At 43.7% G+C, this 6,866-nt stretch overlaps 1 protein-coding gene across 17 annotated transcripts in view; it reads left to right on the top strand.

Annotated features, from left to right (window-relative positions):
- Window positions 1–1,021: 1,021 nt before the first annotated feature.
- Window positions 1,022–6,866, top strand: part of PPFIA2 (PTPRF interacting protein alpha 2) — a 469,663-nt gene continuing 463,818 nt past the window's right edge. For 13 of the 17 annotated variants that reach the window (XM_055118499.1, XM_055118496.1, XM_055118493.1 and 10 more), the window contains exon 1: window positions 2,573–2,800. The gene's annotated coding sequence lies outside the window, so the exon portion shown is untranslated. Of the gene's footprint in view, window positions 1,041–1,124; window positions 1,264–1,796; window positions 1,895–2,572; window positions 2,801–6,866 lie in introns of those variants that run through there. The other 4 variants (XM_055118486.1, XM_055118484.1, XM_055118483.1 and 1 more) reach the window with 4 other exon arrangements.

The raw sequence follows: 6,866 nt of genomic DNA, 5'->3' as shown, positions 1-6,866 counted from the left end.
TGACGTTTACTTTGATATGTGTATGGGAGTCAACAAATCAAGACTCTTCTTGGTAACAGTAAGAAGTTCCGAGTCAAATCATTAAGGAAATGCAACTATGGTTTAGTAAGCAAAGGGCTCCTACAGAGAGATATATATTATTTATTTTTGAAACTATGCACCTATCTCTTATTTAAATGATACTGAGGCTGGAGAGATAGAATAAGAGTTAAGGTATTTTATTGCATGTGACTGACCCTGGATTAATCAACTGCCAGGAATAAGCCCTCAGAAATAGGTGACCTTAAAGCCAATAAATAAATAACATTACATTTCTTTCGGGGCAATTCCAGAGAATGAAAGTTATGAGTATACATGTTTAATATGGTAAATCTGTTACAAAATTAGTTCTGTCTGAAAACAGAACAGGCTGCCTTGTGAGTTAATGAGTTTGTTTTAGCCATAAGAATTTAAGCCATATCAAATGGTTTCCTTGGGTGGTCTAGACATTTACTACTCATCTGGGAGTTGTTAAAGGGGGCGGAATAGTAGGGTCCATTCCAAATTAAGTGCATCAGAATCTCCAATGTGACATTAAGACTCATGGTGGTCTAGATACGTGCCATGTTACTGCTATGAGTGACGTTTAAGGAATCTGAATATTATTTACACTTATTTCTTTTAAGATTGTGTTGTGCTGTAGAGCTTGTATAACAGTTTAGAATAGAAAGAAATAACTGCAAGAGTTTGAGCTCACATTGCACGGTGATATCACTCACTGAATGGAATGTTATCCCAAGAACGAAGGACTTGAATATTCTTGAATATTCTAGTCACCTGAGCTGCTATGGGATGTTATTTCTTTAGCTAGTTATAACGCGGCTTTAGAAAAAAGTAAATCCTCCCAGTTGGAATTCTTGCATGACTACCTAAATTCTGCTTGCACTCCTGTCGGGATCCTACTGGTTGCACTTCTCCAGTCCCCTCCTGAATGTTCTTATTTGCACTCCAACTTGCATCTGATCATTTCTCTCCGGGAAATGTCTCCTCCTGGCTTTCGAGTAGGTACCGACCGAGCTTGTCTTGAGCTTCTTCCCCGCCGCGGGTGGGTTTCTGTGAATGGACAGACAGCAAGCGGGAGGAGGAGAGAGGCGAGGTAAAGGGGCTGTGTAGGTGGGCAGAGGCTTGCTAGGAACCGGATCAAGAGACCAGATTGACTGCGGGCCGGGAATCTTGAGCGCACGGTGCACGGCGCCCAAGCCGGGGATGGAGAAGGGCCAAAAGGTAACGGGGGAGTGTCTGCCGCTGCCACACCCTGCGCGGACTCGGGCGCCCGCGGCGGTGGCCACCTTGTCCTTACCTGGTCCTGCCAAGAAGGACGCAGCTCGAAACACGGGATAGGCACGCAGGCCAGAGAGAGCGCCCGAAGGTGGCCGGGCCCGGGCCCTCCGCCCCCCACCCCAGCCCCCCGCGGCCGCGCGAGCAGACCCCGCTTCTCCGTGCAGACTATTGTGCGGGAGCGAGCGCGGACGGGCGAGCGCCGGGCGCACCTCCCACCGCACCTGCCCGCCCCAGCCCTGCGCCGCCGGGGACGCTGGAGCAGGAGGAGGAGGAGGAGGAGGAGGAGGAGGAAAAGGAGGAGGAGGAGGAGGGGGCCGCCGTGTGTATCCACGAGCGCGTGTGCGTGAGGAGGAGAGCACAGACGTGATTACTTCAGAATTTATTTAAGGGCTGGTGGAAACCACTGCAGCAGCTTCCAGGGGAAGCCCTTGTTCCAGAGGAAGAGGAGGTGGAGGCGGCGGGGAGGGGGTGGACGCGGGGAGGCGGAGGGGGTGAGACTCCGAGCGACAGCGGCGGCGGCGGCAAGTGAGCCGAGAAGATGCTGTAGCATCCGCGCCCGGCTCCCGGCAGGTTGGTGCGTCCAGCCCGGGGCGAGCTCCCAAGCTTTGCAATCGGGGCTGGGAGGGGAAAGTGGCGGCGGAGGGGCGGAGGGCAGAGGTGGGGCGGGGTGGGGGGGGGGCGGGTGGCCCTGCCGGCTCGCCTCTCCCCGGAATCTGCGCCTCTTTTGAAGTGAAACGAGATCCCCCCCCACCAAGTGCGGAAATGGGCTGCGGGGCTGGAGGGGATCCGTCCAGCTCCCCGTCTCCCGGGGGAATCGCTTCTCCTTTGCTTTCCAACTCCCGCTTTAGCCTCCAACTCGGGAGGTGGAGGGCGGGGTGGGGTGGGGAGAGGGGGGGTGCTCCAGGTGGGAGAGGGGGTGGAGAACTTCCCTTGCACCTAGTCCTCGTGCCGCTCCCCCAAGCTCGCGCCGGCCAGCGACGCCCTGGGGCTTGGTGGGACGCCGAGGAGGAGGAGCAGACCCTTTCGGTTAAGTTTCTGCAAGTGCAACACGGCTTCCCCCCCCCCACCACCCCCTTCCCCAGCTCCCCGGCTCCCCGCCCTGGCTCTCCCGCTGCACGCGGGCAAAGGGGCCGCGGCTGCTTTAAGAGGCGCCGCCCCCCCCTCCTCGCTTTGACAATGGTCTGAACCGAGCTCTGCTTCCCAAAGCAAAATTTGTAATATGCCATTTTCCCGATGGACGCTTCTCCTCTGGGCTGCTGATGGAGCCGCGTGAAGATGCCGAGGTGCAGCCACACCGAGCAGCCGGGGCACGTTCCGGGGGGGCGCCGGGGCCCGCGGGGTTCTGAGCCGCCTTTCTCCTCCCGTTGCCATAGGGAAATGGTCCTGGAGTGCCTGGGGTGAGCCTCTGCTCTCGTCAAGCCCGAGACTGCGGTTGTCATTGATTCATTGAAGAAGCAGGACCCGAAATCCCAGACATTAGGTACTGAAACTGCATTGGAGTGGCACGCTTTCCTTTCTGTCTTTCTTTCCTTTCTTTTTTTTTTTTTAACCGCCTCCCTTCCACCTTTCCTCCCCCCTCCCCCGGCCCCGGCCCCGCCCCTCCCCCAGGGAAGATGAGATGCAAATTCCTTTTTGGCAATTATTGTACCCTACCTCTTCCTTCCAACCCTATCTTCTCCCTTTCCTTTCTCCACCTCCTCACGACTGGGCTGTCTCCGGTGGGCTGAATGAAACATTTTAGTATGGAAATTATGAAGTCAACTTCTTCAAGGTGGCGGGGGTGTGGCTGAGAGATAACTGTCCAGCTGTGCAGGTTGCGCTGGCTCTTATCATAGGCCATCTGGAAAAGCACCGGGCTGAAAAGTACAAACTGCTTCCATTAGAGATGGTTATTTCTTGAGGACAGAGGATTTCAAAGAGTTAAATAGGAGGAGGAATATTCATATAATGTAATCAGACAATGGCTAGGATTTCTCTCACCCAATTACTCCTTGTGGATTAGGCGAGGTGGAGCTGGATTGGTTCCTAAGAATAAATCTTTGCAGAAGAAACTAACTATAGAGAGTAATTGCATCTTTGCCTCTACTAGACTGTGGAGTCTAAGTGATCTGTTTAAATGAAGTGATTCATGACAAAAAGAAAAAAAAAACCAACCAACCCACAACCAACCTACCTTTTGTAGCACTGTTCTATATGAAGAGATGCTGCTTGAGTGACTCTATGCTAAGAGACCTTGGATGTTGAAAGGTCCAGTCACGAGTCATGAATGAATCCACAAGACATTCAAAACTTTGATTTAGAATCTGAGAGGGTTTGGAGACACTCAAGATTATGTGCTAAAAATGAGGAAGGAAGTGGTTTTCTTCGCATAAAATTCTTTAAGCTTAATTCAAGTATTGGGATAATTCAACCAACCGGGTTTATTATTTTTTCCAACAAAATAAACAGTATATCCAATTAACTTTGAGATGTCAGTTATTTAATGAATAAGGCATCAATACGGAGAAGATGAAAAAATAGTTAATCCAATTGACTTTAGGAGGGGGTGATAAAGGGCAAGTACAAAGCAAACAGTTATCCTGCCCTTCCTTTAACATTTTTTTCCCTCCAGGAATTATGTGATGTCATGCAGCTTTTAATATTGAAAAGGAGTGTAAAAGTTAAAAGTGATATGTAGGGGTGAAATATACTTAATATTGACTATTGTGTTCTGGAGTGTACAAATTGTTTCACATGTTATACATTTTATGAGGGTGTTTAAGTTTTACATTGATAAAGACTTTATCACTTTCATACCTCAAATGATATTATATAAAACATATTTTAGGGATTAGACAAGAGCTTTGTAATTTATCACTGTATCACTGTCACTGTCATCCCATTGCTCATCGATTTGCTTGAGCGGGCACCATTTGCTTGAACATCTCCATTGTGAGACTTGTTGCTACTGTTTTTGGTATATCGAATACACCATGGGTAGCTTGCCAGGCTCTGCCCTGCGGGTGGGATACCCTCAGTAGCTTGCCGGGCTCTCCGAGAGGGGCAGAGGAATCGAACCCAGGTCGGCCTCTTGCAAGGTGCCCTACTATTATACAGAAATTAAGTTCTATTACAACAGGCATAGCAATTTGTTTGTGGAAAAGAGCCTTATTTTTGGTAGACAAATTTTCTTCTAATTTTAATGAGGATAACTTTTGATTTTCTCATTTTGGTTGACAAGTTGTGAAGAAAGATCAGTATGGTTTCATCTCATTTCATCTTATTTCTTAAGTAACTTTTTATATAGCATTTATCCCCTATCCCCCCACACTCTCTTGGATGGCAAGAGTTCTGAGGACCCACCTGAATAACATCTTTAGTCACAGAAACAGTTTGAATCATAAAGATGAAGCATTCTTTCTGAAAACATGGTATATTATGAAAGAAAGGATACTTGAATTTGTAGTAACTACAACTTCACTATGTGATTTCTATCATTTCTGTCCTATTGGAGTCTTGCAGTGGGTTTGGTTAATGTTTCCTTGTTGTTTGTTTTAGAAGTATGGATTATTATTCCTGCCAAAAACAGTAACAAGTCTCACAATGGAGATGTTACTGGTGCCCGCTTGAGCAAATCGATGAGCAATGGGGTGACAGTGACAGTGACAGTGACTTTATAGCAGAAGAAACAGAACTTCTGAGTGTGAGTGATTTGCACTAATACCTTAGAGGTGGAACTGAATTAAGTTCTTTTGAGTATAGCTATATTAGAGTTTCTGAGTTCTGAAGCTGCTTCTCATCATAGCACTCTTTAACTGACTAAATCAAAGACCAGTTCTTGTGCTTCTAAAGTGCTTCTTAAGTTTGTGATTACTTAATCTCAAGTTCTATGGTGACCATTGTTTTTTGTTAGAACGTAATAGTACAGTATATTCAGGAGACAATTGTAACTGAGATAAGGATCACTCTAATTATATATTTTTTCCTTAAAAGTTAAGGTTATTATGAGCAATCCAAAGTAGAGATAGATTAATGACTTTTTTTTCTCAAGGCTATAATTTTAAAATATAGATTTAAGCATGTTTAAATAAACCTAAAATGTGAAACTTGCAATATTCTGGCAAAATGGTCACAGTGATACTATTTCTTCTTCCAGAATTTTGTCTTAGCATTAAATAAATATTACAAATAAACACATTGACTCCTGATATTATTTTTTTCCAAATGACACAGATATTGAGTTGTGGATTCCAGGTATGGCTTATAAACTAATTATTTAAGAAAGATAAATATGTGGGAACATTTTTTCCCCTTGACTATTTACAAATTTTGTATGAAGAAAAACTGTAACAGTTGGAAAAGGAAGTCTTCTTCTTGTCTTTGTGATCATGTTTAAATACAATTCAAATTAAAAAAATATTTTCCTTCATTCAGTGATTAACAATAATAGCAAATATGTGAGTGTAAATGGGCAGGAGTGCATGTTGTGTCTGTGTTTAAACACATCCTAGATGTCTACTCTGCTATGAGATTAGGGGAAATGAGAAATGGAGCAAGTTGAGTTGAGTTGTTTTCTATGATGAGAAATAATACAAAGCATCTTGCACTAAACTTTATTTTACCTCCACATTTTATTACTTTTCACATGGGATATCAGTCGCAAAATACTTTATTTTTACAAAAGTTCCTTCTACTTTTTAGTGGGCCCTAACTAAATCATTCACAGACAATTGAATTTCTCTCTTCAGTAACTCAATTTATATGAAGAATCATATAAAAAGTAATTAACTATTGAACTGCTAAGTCTTGACATTTTATGTGAAAATATCACCAGAAATATTTTCCCCAAGGACATCAATATGTAAGCAGAAAAATGAATTGACCTTGCATTATAAAACCAAAGAATGCTCTAAGATCAACAGCCAAACCAGCCTTCTCCACATCAGCCTTCTGCAAAACCAAGCCCTCTAATTAATAGCTGCTGGCCTCAATACAACAACTGAAATTGAGAAGGGCTTGACTTTTTTTAAAACATAAGTTAGAGGATAAAAGAGAATATGAGATTACTTTTGATTTTTAAAATAATGTAACATAGCAAAGTGTCATAAGTAAACGCCTATAGTGTATATCTTGAATTAAATTAATAAATGTAAAAATTACTATGATATTTCACTAGCCTAATGCCTAGAGACTTGTGATTAGCAAATGAGATGTGAAGTTACTTCATTAGTTAATATAATTTGTGATATCTGTTTTGTGGAATATTTGAAAGAATTAGTTTGTATTGTTTAGATGGAAAACAGACAATTCAGATTACAGGAGAGAAAGGAATATTAAGTGTAATTAGTGGTATAATAGCCTAAACAAATTTATGCACCTCAGTCTGTTTTGTAAAGCTATATTTAATTCAGTCATTAACACTTATCCATTCTGTGCAGATTACTCTAAGAATACAGGAGACAACATATCAAAGCAATAAGAATGAACTTGTAATGCCAAGAAGCTTTAAACTGGTTGGTGTGAAAAAAAATCTATGGATAAAATACAAGATAAAGAATATGCTGATT

The sequence above is a fragment of the Sorex araneus genome, chromosome 10, assembly GCF_027595985.1.
Source record: "Sorex araneus isolate mSorAra2 chromosome 10, mSorAra2.pri, whole genome shotgun sequence".
NCBI lineage: Eukaryota > Metazoa > Chordata > Mammalia > Eulipotyphla > Soricidae > Sorex > Sorex araneus.
Note: the sequence above shows the minus strand (reverse complement) of the source record. Positions and strands in the feature narration are given on the sequence as shown.